We start from the raw sequence: 20,036 nt of genomic DNA, 5'->3' as shown, positions 1-20,036 counted from the left end.
GTCATCGGGGAGGAAGACAAACCATGAGACATTCTCAACCATAAGAAACAAACCGAGGGTTGCTGGAGGGGTGGTGGGTGGGGGAATGGGGTAATTGAGTGATGACCATTAAGGAGGGCATGTAATGTGATGAGTACTGGGTGAAATCTGCAACTGATGAATTATTGAACTCTACATCTGAAACTAATATGTGCTATATGTTGGCTGATTGAATTTAAAAAACAAAACACCACAAAAATTATTCATATTTCTCATATTCAGAAGCTTAATATCTTAAACTTGTATCTTAACTGGCTTAAAACTGTATTCTTTCTTAGAAGAAATAAATAAATTATTAATGGGTCAGACAACTACTTTTTATAATATTATATATCAACATTCTGTATCATGTGTTGACTTAATAACTCATATGGGTAAATACTTTATTTCTAAGTAAGACTGTAAGACAAACCAAAGCAAAATTTAAGTCTTCAGTTCAATTTCTTCATACAATTTTAGGTGAAGTTACAATATCCAACATCACACTCACACTGTAAGTATCTTAAGTATAGTATACTTAGGATCTTCCAAGACATCTGCTTTCTAATAAATTGTATAGTTCTTATTTAGGATGATTGTCAGAGCACCATTTCAATGCAATGAATCTTAATGACTCCACCATTGATTAATTGCTTGCCTAATTGTGAAAACTGAATTAAATAAATTAGGAGCAAGAAAAATCAATTTGTCAGCCTCACAACCCAATTAAGTTATAAAGTTGACAAATACAGGTTCCAAGTTTAGAAAAAAAAAAAATTCTTCAAATGTCTCTTGGTAAGCTCCAACTTTTATTTAATTAGGAAGCAAGCTAAATTTCCTTCAGAAAATGGTAGTAACTATTAAAAAATTCAACTTGATTCTTCTTTTTAGCATCAAGGTCAATCTTTCAAGCTGTTTCTCAGATTTAATCTTTCCCTACTGTTCCTACATTATTCTTATTCAATTTTATTATTCTCCTTTTCCCCTTGAATCTGGCCTTTCAACATTGAAATCTTTATGTGTACCATGGCTAATTAGCTTTTCACATGATCCAGTGGTTCTCTATTGCCTTACACTATAATGCCTATAGTACAGTCAGCTTTCCAACCATTAGTTTAAGGTCCCACATATTCACATGCCAGATTTATCTCATTATTCCTCTATGTTCAACCAATGCCTTTGCTCAACTATCAAAATAATCAGACTCCCAAACATATCAATGATTGTATTTATTGGCCTCATCCAATATTCAACATTGATTAAAATGACATTACCACAGCTAACATTTATATTAAATTGAAGTGTGTGGAGGCTAACACTCTACAACTAGTAAAAGGTGGAGCTAAGATTAGCTCACCAGCAGGACCACATCACAAATTTCATGGGACCCAGGTACTTTGTCCTCACAAGACCCTTCCTCCATAGAAAAATATTAAAAAAGTATTTTTATTACTGCCATAACATAAAGATAAATATCTATATTACATATTAACATATTTCCTTTGATATAAAAGTCCATTTTCTTCTACTTTCATAAGAAATCAAGACTGTTCTGTGGTTCTCTAGCAAATGCCTTGCTTTCCTTTATAAAGTATCGACTTCTTGAGGATATGAACCATTAATATATCATATTTGCCTTTGCCATTGCAATGCCTAGCAGTGTCTCACATATATTGAATTTCAGTAGATTTCTGGTGGTATTTTTGAATAAAACAGTAACTACCAAATCTTTATTAAGCACTTTCACTAGTTCAATCCTACTAATTTATGCAGATATAACTCAAGTGATTCATATATCATTAAATAAAACGTACTGATCTGAAATGCCCAGAAATCATTTTGTGATTGCTTTTTGGAGGTTATACTTTTGTCTGTATTCTATATTATCACTGCTAATGAATTTTACAAATTTCATTTTATAGAATTCAGAAATTCTAATATTTTATGAGGACTTATTTTATGGAACTTTGCTGAAAATTTTAAATTTGAATTTTCAGACTCAAGTCCTTTTTTGGATTTGATATGCTGAATAGCATTTGTAAATTCTTTACAAATTTTAGCAGTAATTTTACATGTAAGGCTTTGTTTCTATATTAAAATAATAATATTTGTAAATGTCTTTTAACATATACATACCTCTTTTCTACTTTAAGTATCCCTGAATCCTCTAAGTATTGAATTGATATCTCATTCCAATATATGTCTTTGTGATAACTAATGTTCAGGAGGCACAAAAAGATACAGCTTTTGATACTCAGCTTTTAGACTGGTCTCACCTTCATTAAACAGTTTCAATGTCAGGGTGCCTGGGTGGCTTAGTCAGTTGAATGGCTGACTCAGTTTCTCCTCGGGTCATGATCTCAGGGTCTGAGATCAAGCCCATGTCGAGGCTCTGCACTCAGCTAATTGTGTGCCTCAGATTCTTTCTCTTTTTCTACCCCTCCCTCCACTTGCATTCTCCCTCTCTTTCAAATAAATAAACAAATCTTTTAAAAATATAGTTTCAATGTCAAACTTGCAAAATAATTACCAAATGAGTACAGGTATTTCTTTTCTCTGATTCACTTACATTTTAGTAGAAAATAACCTCAAAGCAGAAAAACAGAAAAACTTTTCAAATCCTAGGAATGCCTTTAAGAGGTTTCGGAAAGATTTTTGTACTTAAAGGAGAAAATATATTAATGGTATATGGGGCTAAGCAATATTCTTCCACCTTTGCCTCCCAGTAGTCACCTAATTTCTCTGTGTTTATAGTAATCCCAGCAAATATTGTTGCCAGTGTTGAAAAGAATATAGTGTAAAATCAAATTTCAATCACTAATCAGCATATCACTTAATTGGCAAATTTTTGCTTCAGTGGAGATGTGCCAATTAAAATTTTACTGTACTTTTTTTCTACATGCACACTCAGCTCATATCTCAACTTCCATAAACCACTCATGAAATACAAGAATTTTCAGACTCAATTAAGTCCTTTTGTGCTTCATTAAGTATAAATACATTACCCAATTCCTGTTAAGTTTTATGGATATTTTTAACTGGCTTAGGCTTTGTTAGTTGGATTTAGAATAGTCTTGTCTATGATATTATGAAATATTAGGTAAGGACATTTCTAGTAATGGAAACTCTTTAAAATTTCATTTAAATATATAAATTGAAAATATTCTCTCAATGAATATTTACTTTAAGGTTTATGACATTTTAAGCCTTTAGAGTACAGTAAGTATTACATGGTCCATGAATTGTTCCTTCTTTTATTTTTTGACATTGATTTGCCCTGTTGTAACGTTTAATCTGCAGGGGAATCTATTTTGCCAACAGAGGGTAAGTTCTCATACTGAGACAAATGGAGAACCACTCTATAATGCTAATTAGTTATGCATTTAAATGAGATAGTAGGACGTTGCAACACATGCTAATTTAAATGTAATCTAATGAAATGATTTCTAACCTTGACCAATCAAAATAATCATGTATGAAACTGTTAGAAATGGTAATTGCCAAACCCCTCCCCATTCTCAATAGATTGGTTTCTAAGTACATGATTGGGGAAATTTGTATTTTTTAAAACACTTCTTAAGATGGTTTTAATGAGACGATTAGTTCAAAAGAATGGTGAGGATAAGAGTTCTAATATTGACGGCTTTTAATAAAATAATACAAAACACCCTTGAAATTTTGTTTTATCCATAGGTAGTCATTTTTTTGGTAGAATAGTTATTTGAAAAACTTAAGTGAAGGAAATAATAGACTAATAAGACCAAGGAGAAGAAGCCAGTGCATAGGAGATTTCAAAGAGAAACAGTTCGTAAGGATGAAGGGGGTTGAGCAGAGGAAGCTCCACAGCAGGAAATGGGAAACATACTTGATGGAAACAGTGGGTGAGAGAATATGGGGTTGTAAAATTTTTCAGAAATCACTGTAGAGTTGAAGAACTTTTATCAAAGTTACCTACATACAGGCACGTGTGCATACCCCTTTCAAGAAAAGCCAAGATCAAGTCAAAGCCTGAAATTTGAGTTGAAGCTTGTGTTGTTCTAACAAGACCTCATTAAGATCAATTAGATAAGGTATGTCCTCAAGGCACATCCTTTCAATATTCTACGCTTATCTTTAAATGCAAGGTGGTTTAAGTTGTTATCTAACTGGAATTCAGAAATTACATGGACATCATAGTTTGTCATATATTTTGCTCTGCAGAAATTACACATAAAGATAAATTTGGCTTAAAAGTAATTTTGTGTGGAACTTTTCTTTAAAAAATGCAATTTAAATAACCATATTTCATTATTACTACATTAAAATATTAATAAAGTAATGAGATTGAACAGAAAAAATTATATTAAAGCATTACATAATTTTTGACTATTCTAAAACTCAGAGAACTTTTTATTTCACCTGTATTTTGCAAATATAAAATAAGCCATTTTAAAATGGGGTTTTAGGATTTCTTATAGTAGAAAAAGAAACCAAAACAATGCCAGCTTAGAGCTATTATTAGCTTTTTACATTAAGTATGCACACAACTTCCTCAGGTGCCACATATGTGTTCACTTAATTTGTTTCTTTATTCATGAGACCAACATTAATCAAGTATAGTCTCAGGGCTAGGCAACATTCTAGGACTTGGACATGTAGAAGTTAAAGCATATTTCACTCCTTAAGATTTCAATGTCTATAACAAAAAAGTAAGTGTAATTTAGAGTTACAGTGTCAGGATAGAATTTGTTACTGGGTGATGTGGGTTCCCTGAAAGGTCACATATTTCAGATAAGATGGGGCCACAGGAATTTGGCTAAAGAATTCACATATGACCAGTGCTTTGAATGATATGTAGAAATAGATGAAAAGTAGAGTGAACAAATAGGTCCAAATAATCATGTAAGAATTCCTCCCTCTCCCAATGTTGGTCTCAATTTGACCTATATAACTCATTTTTTCTCTGGCACTGGATGAAATTTAATGTAGGGCACATTAGTTACCCATTTGTTTCAGACATGAAATGTCTTCTCATATCTAGTTAAAAATAATCAAATAATTACTAAATAAATAATAAGCCGGTATTCAGTTTTAGAAATGAATATTTAAAAATAAATCCATACATTGTAATGATAGAACCTCAAACCTTGTTTGAAGTCAAAAATTATTCTTTATCCCTGAAACTGGATGCTGTGAGCAGGAAAAGAGTTTTGGTTGGTAGATTTTCTATTCCTCTGCCTAGTTATGCCCCCATTTCCTCCTGTCCTCAAGAGTCAATATAGGCAAGAGAGAGAAAGAGACAGAAAAGTTCTTATAAGACATACTGAAAAAAAAAATAAAAAAAAAAAAGACATACTGCAATCAAGTGTTGGTTTGTTTGGGCCATAACAAATGTTTAAAATTTATAGGTGTCCCAATAGACTTTACTACACTTACCTTGGGCATCCCTACCTGGTTTGCAGGAAGCTTGTCCTGATCCCTGCACAAAGCAAGTACAGTTCTCAAAGGCAGCTTTCTGCATGCTATCACAAAATTCTACCTCACATAATGCTCTGCTCTTCTTTTTCTTGCTTCCTTTTTTCCTTTCCTTTTCCTTCCTTCCTTCCCTATGTATGTTGCTTTTAAAGAAATCTACTGTCAAATTTTTACTCTTTACTTTTTTATTTTCTGTGATGAAAGTGCTATTTTCCTGATTTTGCATTTATCTAGGACTTTTATTTCAAATGTGCAATCATGGTTACTTTTTGGTTTTAGCTCTAGTTGAAACTGAAACAGAGTAAATCCAGATTTAACAAAATGTTACCTAAAAAAACACTTCTTAAACATTTAATATGTGCTTGACATTGAACTACACATGTATTACCCAATTCATTTTCAGAGTAGACTTACAAGTGTACAAGCCCAAGGCAAACCACCCCAAAATATACTACTGTGGTATATTAATTATTTTCAGTTGAAACCACTTGGGAATCAGCTGATGTAAGGACACTCAGACCCACTTCTGTCCCTTTAAATAGGGAAATAAATCCCTCACCTGAAAAGCACCCTTCCTGTACTAAAAAGTAAAAAACTGTCCTTATTACCAGAGATAGGGACTTTATTTATTTTATTTATTTATTTTTTTTTAGAGATAGGGACTTTAAAGCCAAGAAAGCTATAGAAAAAAAACAAAAACAAAAACAAAAAAAACCTTGTTACTTTTTACTAACCTGCTACCTCAATCCGAATTCCACTTAGAACACCTAACAGATTAATACTCCCAAAATCTGTTTTATTCATTCTGTCAATTTCTCACAGATTTATTGTCTCTTGTGTAACTGTATAAAAACTGCCTGCCTTGTCCATTTCTGGGATCCTAATTTCATTATTGGGCCTCTGTGAGCACATAATAAAACTGTTTTGTTGTTGTTGTTTCTACAGTTGATATGTCTTATTCCTAAACCAGTTGGGAAAATCTTGAGGAAAGAAGAAATTTCTTCCTCCTCTAAGCATGTAGGCACCATTATTATGGTGAATGAAAAAAGAGAATGCACATTGTATGATTTCATTTATATGAAATCTAGTTGTCTGGGGATTCTTGTGGTGAAGAAAATGTTCTCTATCACATAGTAGCAGTTAAATAGGTATAAATAATTACCAAAAGTCATAGAAATGACAATATCTGGAACTTCTCTTGCATGTAAATTATAGCTCTGTTTTAAAAGGCTGTTAAATCTCTTCTTAAAAGAGATTTAAGAGGAAAGTCAGCAAATAGGGTTGAGTTAGGAAAGAGTGATTCACTGTGAGAAGACAATTTAGGAATGGGTCAGATTAACAAAAACTTCTGGATTTCTGGGTATAGCTACTCCCTGCAAACATTCCATTCTTTCTGCATTTTGGAAATTTTAATTGTGGTATAAAGAGGAAATTAATATAGAGTAAACTATGCTACTATTATCTTGGCTTTTTTCTCTTTTTTTTTGTAAAACCTCCTTAAAAAAGAGAATAATTTATTTTACCTGGAAACTAGAAAAAGGGGAGAGTGTAAGTGTTGGTGGTTTGGACATGATTAAGGCTGCCATCCGTGGCAGCAATTAAACTATGGTTATCAGCCAAAAAATACCAAAATATAAGATCAGAGAAGGTAAAGAAAAAAAAAAAAAAAAAGAAGATCAGAGAAGGTACAGATAGGAGCTCTGAAAATCTTTCCACTAGCCAACACATTTCCTTCCTCCTCCCCCACACCGTATATACCACAAACAAATTTAAATGGAATTCTAGTTTCCAGATATCTGGAAAGCACTGTACTTCTTAATTAAGTAGGTATTTTTGGAACACTGAAATTTCAAGTATTGCTGTAAACATGACAAATTATTCTTTCCTGGTGGATAAAGCCTGAAGCTTACCTTTTTTTTTAATTTATGCATTTAGAAAACAAAATTATTTTCTTATAATCAGTGTGCTTTTATAAGGGAAATATATAAAATAAACCACAGACTTTGAGTGTCTTGAGCATTTTTAATACCAAAAAAAAGTGTTTTATTTAAACTTTTATAGGGCACAATTATAAGTCTCTGATTCTTAAGTTTTCAAAACTATTCTTTATAATTTCTATAGGAAAAGACATCAAGGAACTGAGGCAAAAGATTGAAATTCTTGCAAGGAATACAAGTCCACATGTAAGAATAGTTATATATGTGAGAAGAATTTTCTTTCTCTTTCTCCCTCTCTCACTACTTTTTGCTGTGCTTGGGAGTAGAAAAGGTGAGACCACCTTGTCAAGAGAATCAAAAAGTGTGTGTAGCCCTGTAAATAGGAAATAGTTCTGGTGTGTTTTATAACTTCATGAAAGAGACATACCCTCTGAGCTTGTGAGAAGAGAAAAACAGACCATCTCAAAGCAATGACTTCCACAGCTGAAACCACATATTCTAGCTCTGCTAATGAGAAGACACTCACAGACAACAAGATACTTATTTCCTAATAGTGAGAAGATACTAGGTAAATTCCCTTATTAGAAGATATGCTTATTGTAGGATGTGTGCAAGGCTTTTAATGCATGTCCAATTTGCCTCAGATGCAGGCAAGATGAATGGGCCTAAGACAATAAGATTTAGGGTAGTGATTTCCATGTCCTAAAGGCTTGTGTATTTCACAGGAGCCTTTGATCCTTGCTCCCCATTCTTATCTCTTGAAGTATAGCACCAGACATCAGAAGAACTTGAGATAATCAGTTGGATGGGAGTGATTGGGCTCTGAAGGGGCTCATATAAATAATATCTTTAAATGTGTGTTGTTGTTTGTTTCTCTTCATATCATATTTGACAAATTGCAAAGGTATTTGCTCCAGGAAATTGTTCAGTTCTGACAATGTTGTTTGTATGTTTTTTAAATAAATACTTTGCTACTAAAGAAGCTGCTCGATTCACTCCCACATAGAAAGCTCATAAAAAATTGAAAGGCTTCAATAATTTTAAATCATTCTGCATTGCTCATGGAGATTTAAATTTCAGTGCTAATTTTTTTATTAGCACTTTAATTTGGAAGGTACCAGGCTTCTAGAAGAGTTAAAATTATTGGAGCATTTCAAAATTTTATAAGCTTTCCAGTAAGGTGGTGGCTGTGATTCTGGGCTTGTAAAGTAAAGCACAATTTAAAGTTAATTTAAATTATTTAAGTGCTGCAGACTTTTAGGGGAATTGTTTTGTCTTTCAAACTGGAATTCATGATAGAAGATTAGGTTCATGTTATAAAGAAGAAATAATTTTCTAATGAAAATAGTAATAGCTCTGATTCATGTTGAAAGTTGGGTATTTATTTTTGTCAATACATGTTGACTTACATTTTGATAATGTTATCATTTTTTGCACTGTTAGTTTTTGAATTTTATTCTATAGTGTTTCTCAACAATTATCATCAAACTATATTGTTTTCTCTACGGGCAGATCTCAGATCTCTGCCCTTAGTCCTGTCTTATTAAATAGCACCATCATGATTTCGATGATGATCTTAGAAAAATGTAATCTTATTGCATGATAGGAAAGGATAAAGATTAATCAACTGAATAAGAATATTGCTATTCAAGAAGACCTTATGTCAATGAATGGTATCTAAGACACTATTATTTAAGATAAAATAAAGAATCTCACTTGAATACAAATATCTAATTGACAAAATTCAGAGCATAAGACAAGTCCTTTGTTCACATTTTATTAGAAGCTTACCATGTGTCATGGACAAAACAACAAAACTTTAAATACAACTATAATTGATATCAATATATGTGTAATTAATGAATAAGGGAAATAGAAATTCCTTTCATGAAGCACCTGGGTGGCTCTTCTGTTGAGCGTCTGCCTTCAGCCCAGGGTATGTTGCCAGACCCTGGGTATGGGGATCAAGCCCCACATCAGGCTCCTTGCAAGGAGCCTTTTTCTCCCTCTGCCTGTGTCTCTGCCTCTCTCTGTGTGTCTCTTTATGAATAAATAAATAAATAAATAAATAAATAAATAAATAAATAAAATCTTAAAAAAAAGAAATTCCTCTCATGTGTATGGATAAGACCACAGAGTGAATATGAATGGTTTTCCATTTTTCAAATATTTCTGGACATCATATTTTAATATTGGAATATGTTCATGTAATAATTTAAAATGGCAAAGAACAAAATCAATGTGAGGAAACTCACAGAATTTAAGAGTATTGCACCAAGAAAAAAAGGTCCCATGGATGTTACAGTATTTTAAATAATTGAAAAGCCATCATGTGTAAGTGAAATTTATTGTTTGTATGTTTACTTGGAAATAGCAAAACTAACTCTGAAACAATCAATCAAGTGTCAGGATTCAGCTATATGGCAACAAGAACATACCTAACTACAATGAAGTCTAGAAAATAAGTGTCTAGCTGAAGCTGTGTCCCCAGGAGAAAAGGGAGACAAGTTTTGTGAACAGGTACCTGATCTTTGTCATGTGCAAATATGCTTTAAACCTTCAACAATTTTAGGTTCAGTAACTAGGAAATAAGTTGGTTGCATGACATTTTAGGTTCCCTCAAACCTTGAAATGTGGAATATAAATTAAAGAGGAATGAAACGAAAAGTCGCCAATTAAAATGTAGTAACTCCTCTTACACTGGCCAATGCCTATTTAGAAACAATGATGTGTTAGTAATATATATAGTTGTTTAACAAATTACCCCAAATTTAGGAGCTTAGAACAACAATTGTTTATAATGCCACATATTTTGTAATTAACAAGCTCTGACTTGGCTCTATGACTCTGTTTCAAGGTCTCTCACAAGCCTGCAATGTATCTAGGAAAGTAGCCACAGAGAGGGCCACACTACACTAGCCAAAACAAAACAAAACAAAAACAACAAAAACACAAACAAAACAGTGGAAGGTTTCCTTTTTTGTATAAACCTTAGGATTTTTTTGCAAGTTTACTTGAGCCCTTCAGTCAGTTGTGACAGAGGGATTGAGGCTTACTTATAAAATACTTCAATGTATTATAGAGATGAGAAACTTATCTTGTCATTTAATTGGGAAATATTCCATATATATGTGTGTATATATATTTATGTGTCTATTATCACATAAGTATATATATATACACATATGTATATATGTAGTGTAAGTTCTATGTAAAATACATAGAAAGCATAGATGTGTATGTATATATTATATAATGTATATGTATTATGCATAGTATGTATATATAATGTATATATTAATATTATTTATGTATAATATGCATATATAATGTGTATATTTTGTATAATGTATGTGCATTATGCATATGTATATTGCATATTTTGACGTGTACATGTGTACATACATTAATTTTGTAAGTTCTTTATTTGCAATGCTTGTAGCTTAGGAATATTTTTAAATGCATTTGAACATTATTATACTTAGTATAGAGAATTTTTAAAATATGAATTAAAATTCTAATTTATCCACTAATATAATTTTTCTACTTTCCTGCAGTTATACGTAAAAAAAACTTTGTTCTTTTACTTTTTGAATAAATGGAAACCTAAATAGTTTTTTGTAGTCTATAGTCCAACCCACTCTTATTTGAGGCTTATCCATCCTTCTCTTATTCTTCTCCTAGCCCTAGGGAATTCTATTAATTAAATCAAATCAGGATAATCTCCTGATTTCTCTTTATTTCTGAGGCTGAAGTCAATATGTAACATTTTTGAAGTTTTTAAACTTTTATTATAGAAATTCTTATATGTAGAACAAAAATAAAGAGAATAGGATAAAGAATTTTCTTGTTTATCATCCAAATTCAATACCTCTGAAGAGTCTTTCACACCTACTTCATCTTGCTTTCGCTGTATTTGTTGACTATGTACTTCAAGAAAATCCTAATCCTAGACCTCATGTTTTTCACTTTACATATTTTGTTATATATTTGTTTTAAAAAATGATTGTTTGCATAATAATAGTGATAAAATTATACCTAAAAATTAATAATAATTTCTCTCTTCGTTGTATATTAAAATTTCCCTAGTAGTCACAAATCTTTTATTCTTTAATAATTGTTTATTCAAGTCAGGCTCCAAATGAGGTGCACACAATACTTTTGATTATTATGTTCTTTAGGTGTTTTCTTCTCTGTGACATTGACTTGTTGAGGAAATTGTGTCAATTATCCCAGGTAGTGTCTCATGTTGTGGGCTTTTTCCTTTGCACTCATGATGCTGTTTTACATATTCTTCCATTTTTCATATATCTTGTAAGCTAGTTTTTTGTTGAAAGGTTTTATTTGCTTCAATTTTAACATTCTGTGTAAGAATAGATCATGTCTGGTGTGAGCTTCACATTACATCCATATTGAGGGGCATATATATTTGGTTTTCCATCTCAATGACCCAAATATAATCTACAGGTTGAGGTAAAGACAGTGAGCTCCCATTTTCCTCACCATACTTCTCTCCTGTAATACTTCATTTAATGTATTTGTGCTTTTTTACCAATTAATTATCTTTCTTAGAATCAATTATTTCATTAGGGGCTGCAAAATTTCTTATTCTAACATTTTGTCTACAATTTATTATCAGGTATTCTATTTTTAAACATTTTACATTAGCAATCAAGGCCATATATCAGCCTTTCATGTGTCAGCCCCACAGCTGCTGAGTCAGTGAATTAGCGACTCCTGATCATGTCATGTAATCTGTGAGGATTTCCTATCACTGAATTTCCATTCATCAAAAATGTTGTATCAGTCATGGTTTAACCAGAGAGGTAGAACCATAAAAGTTATATATCACAAGGAACTTATACTAATTTGATTCAGGCAATTATGGGAATTGGTTTGATGACCTACAGTCATTTCTTCTGCATCTGTGGAAGCAGACAGGTGGTTGGGAAGGTAAGATGCACAGGCTGAATCGGTTCTTTGGAGGATGAATGGAATCATGGTTGATTTCTTACTAACTCCAAGCTCCTAGCCTTGATGACTGAAAATGTCTTTTAGGAAAACCTGGTCACCATCCTCCAGAAGCTAGTTGCACATTGGTCCAGTAGAATGACAAGATCTGCAATTGTCACTGCAGACCTAGCTGTTGCCCCAGCCAAAAGGTGAGAAAGCAGATAACAACCCACCTCCTGAGGGACAATGGCACCTCAAGCTCTGCCTGAAGTGTAGAACAAGAATATAGCTGTTACTTCACCTCTGTTTTCCAGACCTACCCTGGACTCTGCAAGGAACAACATTCTGGCAAACAAAAAATTGATACACTACAAATCCACTACAAGCATCATTCATTCTATGATTTTTTTTAAACTATCCCAATTGATTTATTTTATTCAGGGAGGTAGTATGTGGAGGATTCATAAAGATGTCAGCTCTTCTCCTTTTCTTAAAGTAATGAAACACTAATACAAATAAAAGAACAATAGCATTGACAAGCGTTTAGAATTATGAGCAACTGATGCTACAAATAAAGCAAGAATGAAAACTACTCTCTCATACGATTTCATTTTCTTTTAGATGATAAAGGCATAATAGTTAAAATCATTGGTTTCTGAATCAGACAGACCTCTGAGTTTGAATCAAAGATCTGGTTTTGAAAAATCATGTTTTTCTCTTATAGTTATTGATATAATAATACCAATCTTTCAGGGTTACTGACTGTGTAAAAGAAATGAGACAATGTAGGTATACTGACTGCGCATACTGTTCCATAAGTGATAGTTTTAAAACTTATTCTTATTACTAATATGTGTCCCCTCAGCATACACACATTTAGAACATATTGAGCTTATAGAATACTTAGGTGATCTTGACCTAAGGTCATTAGCTTGTAGATTGTCATTTGATAGGTATTAGATACCACTCTCTTAATTTAGAATTGGACCAAGAATGACTATCTGTCATTCCTGCAATCTTCCATCCTGACAGTATAATTACTGAAGCCACATTTTCCACCTTCAAAATACATATATCATAGAGAAAAAAAAATCAAAAGCTTTATTGAAGTCAAAATATATTACATTTAGTGCTTCTTCCTATCCACAAAATTTGTCATCCTGTCATTGACGGAATTTAGAATTTTTTTCACAACTTGTTCTCTTAACGCCATGATGGTTTTTATTTTGTAACTTATTATTTTTTGGTACGTGCAAATTTATTATTTGGCTATCCTTTCTCAAGTATCTAGTAAATGAAATACACTAATTTTTAGCATGTGGTCACCTTACTTAAAGAAATAAAGTTGAAGGATTTTCTCTAAAAAAATTCCAATTTTTCAATGTCACATTGTTCTCTTATACTAATAAGGTTATTACTGTTTCCAAATGTACATGTGTGCAGTCTCAAAACACAGCTCCTTTATTTTTATGCTTCAAATTAAAGTAAGAAAAAAGAGAATCAAAGTAACTAATTCACTCATCATATATTAGCTAAGTGCCTGCCCTGTGACAGATAATGGACTATACAAGATAGTTACAAGAAAAGCAAAACGCTTCCTGCTCACGAGGAAATAGTCACATGGAAGAGACGAGACTAGTATACATTTATCCCAAATCCACACTATCTGTGAAAAAAAACCTTTGATATATGTTTAATAATTAAAAAAAAGATTACAGAAAGGTAGTAATTATTTTTACTATCAAGTTTTCAAAAGATGTTGCTGAGCTAGTAACTTTTAATTTGAGTTTTAAAGAAGGATTTTGATAGGTATAAGAAGGGTAGTAAAGTCCAAGCAGAGATGTGAGACTGAATTAAAGCACAGAGTACAGGGTGTGCCTATCTGCCTTGTACAGAGTACGTTCAGGGTCTTATCTTTATCATATGGCCATACACGTCTGTAAACTGACCATGCAAAGACCCAGGAAAAATCCTAAAAGAGAGATAAATTTAGAAAGCATCAGAAAATCTTCAAAACTGTTTTGTAAATTAGAAGCAGGGTTGGGTTTTGGCAAGTATAAGATACTCAACAAGAACAATAATCACGGGGAAAATGTGAGATAGGGTCTTTTGAGAACTTAATATGTAACAAGCATATTAATAAAAGAGAAATATGTCATAGAAGTTGGAGTAGGGCTTTTATTAGTGCCAAATTATGCTCTGCCTATCAGTTTTTATAATACTCTTCCATTTGAAGCCCAGATGTTCTTAACTAGTTTGGCACTAAGTCTTAAATGCAAAAGTTTTCAAGTGAACTATTTACCAATAAGTGGTCTTCTGCGGTAGAAACTTGATTACATAATTGTGGGGTTAGGAAGGAAATGGTGGTATATAAAGTTAGAAAGTGTATTTCAACTATATTTGGAGAAATTTCTAATAAGGGTTTTTCGGTAGCTTTCTTTCCCATGAACAAAGAGAAATAAAGACAAACACTAGTTTAAAAGAATGATCTAAACACAAAGAAAACATAAAGTGAGAGAATCTGTGGGTCCAGAAAGAAGATTCAGAAGGCATATGCTTCACTGTCTACCAGCTTACCAGTTTCTTATTCCATTCCCTTGTTAGCTCTGACCATCCCTCCTACCCTCCAGTGTTTTGAATTACCTATATATCCACCTATCCTCAATATATAGTTCTGTTGTTTTAAATATACTAGAACAAGAAATTTTCTACTATTTCAACCAGGCTGGGAAAGCCTCTCATTTCCTTAACAGCTTGAGGATTTTAATACTCATTTCATCGGAACTGGATTATTTAAGACATATGTGGTATGATTATAATGGTTTTACTGATTATTATCTTACTAATTCTCTTTCTGTTATCCTAAGAGTCTAATAGTGAAAACTCTTAATGCAGATTTAAATAACATAAGCCAAAGGGAAGATACTACAGATTTTAAGTTGAAAATAATATTATATATATAGATATATGATATATTCATAAAATTCACCCTGTTGCTATACAGAGAAAGTAGATCTACCATTTGCTAATGCAGGAAAGCTGAGAAAAGAACAAGTTAACAAGACAACATAAAGAGATAATGATTGCAAAAATATTGAAAATACTACTGGGCTCTTCTTATATGGTTGTCAAAAGGAAACTGTATAAATAGACAGCATAGCTTTGAATTGAGGTAAAATAGGTAGGTATATATATATTTTTAAAGATTTATTCATTTATTTATTTTTAGAAATCGAAAGCATGAGTGCACAATGAGTGGGGGGAGGGGCAGAGGGAGAGAATCTTCAAGCAGACTCCCCACTGAGCATAGAGCCTGATGTGGGGCTCTATCTCATGACCCATGAGATCATGACCTGAGTTGAAACCAAGAGTTAGCTACTTAATGGACTGAGCCATTCAGGTGCCCCAAAGAGATGGGTCACCTGCATAGTATCTGTACTGTATTTAAACATATAGAAATGGGTGAGGCTTTCCAGGAGGACTTTGTAGAGACAAAGGATAGGAAATCATAAGAATCAAGTTATGAAAAACTCCAAAATGTTGAGTTTGGGGATATACATGAAAGTCAGCAAGTGAGACGGAAAGAAGTAAACATAGACTAGAATGAAAATAAGGAGAGGTGGGAGGAGAATGTTTAAAGAGGAGAAGAGTGATCTACTGTCCTGAATGCCGCTGACAGTATAATAAGAGGAAGACCACATTTTTAAAAATGTCTATTGAATTTGGCATCATAAAAATGATAAATTTTCAAAATCCAGGGCTGCATACAAACATGAAGATGGACGCTTGATTTGAGTGGGTTGATAAAAAACGGGATGTAAAGAAGTAAAATCAACCTAAGTTGTCAACTAGTTTGTGATAGCAACTAGTTATACAGTGTAGTTATGACAAGTAGCAGAGAAATAATGTATTTTATGTAGGGGCATTCGATGATAGGATTTGTTTGCCTCTGAAATGAGTGATATTAAAAATTGCTTTTATGCTGATGGGGATAATAAAAGTACAAAAAGAATCCACTAGTTTTGCAGGAAAGAGAAGGAAAAACCGAAGTGGGAAGACAAGAGACTGTGGCAGGCAATTTTCAAGATTGGTTCCCAATAATTAGTGCCTTCTGGTATTATTCACATCATTACGTAGACCCCTCGTTTATATTACCAGGATGGTCTGAATGGCCAAGAGAATATGTAAAAGTGATGTCATAAAAATTGGATTACTGAGGCTCATGTCAAATCTTATGAACATGAATTTACAAAAACCAATGTTTGTGCATTCTTTTACAAATGCTCTAAATAATACTTTTATTGCATGCACAAGAAAATATAAAAACTGTTCCATTGTAGAAAGAGGGCATTAAAATTAAAGGGGTAAGGACATTAGAGGCATTGCAACTCTTGCTTCTGCTTGGAATGCTTTCTCAAGTTCAGATTGCATTTTTTACCCCAATAAATTGATTGATTATGTAATGGCTTAATTTTCTCCTTGCTGTACCTTAGAGACATAAAACTATATTAAATGGCCACTAGTTATGGTATCTTTGAATCTAAATTGTGAATCTTGCAGATTGCATAAAGGTGGATTTTTTAAAATTTCAGTCTGATAACCTGTGCCCTTGATTGGATTTTAATGTATTCTGAGTTAATACTATTATTAATATATTTGAATCCACTATGTCAGCCATTTTTCACTTTATTTTTTAAAAAATATTTATTTATTTTAGAGAGAGATAGAAAAGAGAGAGAGAGTGCAGAGGGGAGGGGAAGAGGGAGAGGGAAAGAGAAATTCATTGCAGCACTCAACCGGGGTTCAATCTCAAGATTCTGAGATCAGGACCAGAGTCAAAACCAAGAGTCAGTGGTCCAACCAACTGCGCCGCCCAAGCACCCCTTTACTTTGCTTTCTATATGCTCATGACTTTCCTGTTCCTCCCTTCCAGTTGTACTAATTCTTTAGCACCAAATAAATATTTTCTAGTGTAACATTTAATTCCTTTAATGATGTTTTTCAGTATATTTTTCAGTCATTTCCTTAGCAGTTGCTCTATGGCTGCCTATATACATCTTAAATTACTAGAATATACTTCAAATTTATATTCATTGGATTTCAGTAAGATATATATATACACATATATATGTGTGTGTGTGTATATATATATATATATATATATATATATAAACATTATTCTTATGTAGGTCTACTCCTTCTGCCTTTTGGTGATTTTTTTACACATATTACATGTATTCATATTGTAAATCAAAAAATACATTGTTACAATTATTACCTTATATAATTGTATGCCTTTTAAAGAAATTGAGGATAGAAAGAAGAGCAAACATTATAAATATAATGTTTGCCATAATCTTTATTTACAGTTCCTGGTCATCTTTGTTCTGGTGGATTCAAGTTACCATCTAATGTCACCTTTTTCCACATAGCCCTCATCCTCTGTGCTGTTATTAGCAATATATTACATTTATAGATGTTAGAGGCTTAATAATATAATTACATACTTTTAAAAATTCAACCGATCCTTAAATCTCTTAAAAGAAGCAATGGAAATAAATTTCAATATTGAAACTCTCATTTATAACTGCACAATTACCTCCATTTGTACATTTTGCTTTTTCATATGAATTCAAATTACTCTATAATTCAAATTACTCTATAAGGTCTCTTGATTCAGCCTAAAGAATTTCCTTTAGTATTTCTTCTGAGACAGGTTTGCTGGCAAGAAATTCTCTCAGTTTTTGTTTATATAGGATTGTCTTTGTTCTCCCTTTGTTTTATAAAGTTGTTCTGGATATTCTTGTTTGGCTGATGGTTTGCTCTTTCTCTCAACATTTTGAATGTGTCACCCTATTGATTTCTTGCCTCCATGACTACTAATAAGAAGTCAGCTGCTAGTCTTATTAGAGGTTCTCTTGTAAGAGACGAAGAATGTTGGTCTTCAACCTTTTTAGCATGGTGGGCCTGGATGTGGGTCTTCTCATGTATATCCTAATCTGGAGTTGATTAATATTTTTTGTTTTGTAGGTTCATGTTTTTTTTTAAACTCAAATTTGGCTGGGAATCCCTGGATGGCTCAGCAGTTCAGCGCCTGCCTTTGGCCCAGAGTGTGATCTTGGAGTCCTGGGATCGAGTCCTGTGTCAGGCTTGGGGCATGGAGCCTGCTTCTCCCTCTGCCAGTGTCTCTGCCTCTCTCTCTCTCTCTCTCTCTCTCTCTCTATATATATATATATATATATATATATATATATATCATGAATAAATAAATAAAATCTTTTTAAAAAACTCAAATTTGGTAAGTTTTTAGCCAGTAGTTTTTCTAAGAATATTTTCTACTCATTTCTCTCTCTTTTCTCTTTCTGGTTCTCCCATTATGCATATGTTGGTACGTTTAATGATGTCCCACTTTTTTTTTTTCCTAACTTGCAGTTTCCAATGTTGGACCTCTGCACTTTGAACAAGGTTGCAAAAGGACAATCAGGGCCTCACTGTTCTGAGTGTTCTGCACCTGATGTGGAAAGTGAGTGGGGCTATGCAGATGAAAGTCTCTAACCTGGCCACACTCACAAGGAATTTGGTTTCTGCAACTGTAGTTATATTGATGAAAACTGCTAGTGGTTCTTCCCTTATAAGGAAGAAACCACGACTTTTGACTGAGAACATGGGAAAGTCCTGTATTCTTGATGGACCTGCTCAGATTTTGCATCATCCTTACCTATGAGGAATGGGGAGACAGTGGATTTTGTTTCAAATGTCACAAGTTCTTCCTATTTTTATCAAGTTTTAGCAGATTTTCTTGAATAAATACTTCTCCCTTTTCTGTCTGCCTTAGGACAATTTTCCATAGACTTTGAATGGTGGTGTGTGTGTGTGTGTGTGTGTGTGTGTGTGTGTTTAAATATAATCTTCATTTATATGAAGTTAACCTTGTTTTTACTGGGGGGCAGTTCTCTGGAGCCTTTTGCACTGCCATTCTGAAAATCTTGTATTATAATTTACCCCTGTCCTTATTAGTACACACCATTCACCATTCTGCCTTAAACTTTGATTAATTTTATGCAGCCTGAATCTGGTATCTGGAATTTACCAGAATCAAAAGAATTGAAGCCCCTCCATTGGTTCATGAATGAACCAGTTCTCAACCTCACTAGGTTATCTTTAGGACTATGATCCTGGCTAAGAGGACTACCTTCTTTCTGCTGCATAACTATGCTATGCTTATCTTATTTCAGACACACTCCATTTGATTCCAATCTCCCTTTCTCCCCTTTTATATAGACAGAGAGAGAAACATAGAGAGATCTTAGGACAAAAACTATTTTTCAGTGACAGTACAAATGACACTCATGAGGAGGTGAGAAATATCTTTCTTATTGCCACATCTCTTGGTACTTATTAATTTATGTCAGTACCCCTAAAACTGTAATTTGCATGCTAGTGCCTTGGAAATGTTGTTGATAACCGGATTGTAATTTTTAAAATGTGAGATGGGACCTAAGACTATTTTTAAATAGGCTTTCAAGTGATACCCATATGACCAGTCTGTAGGCCACACTTGGAATGGCAAGTCTTAATGTCATTATGTAGAACATTATCTCCTTTAATTCTTCTTCTTCTTTTTAAATTATGTACACTTATAATTGAAAAGAAGAAATGGATCCAATACTTTAC

The sequence above is a fragment of the Nyctereutes procyonoides genome, unplaced genomic scaffold (genome assembly GCF_905146905.1).
Source record: "Nyctereutes procyonoides isolate TBG_1078 unplaced genomic scaffold, NYPRO_anot_genome, whole genome shotgun sequence".
Taxonomy (NCBI): Eukaryota; Metazoa; Chordata; class Mammalia; order Carnivora; family Canidae; genus Nyctereutes; species Nyctereutes procyonoides.
This window is presented reverse-complemented; position numbering follows the sequence as displayed.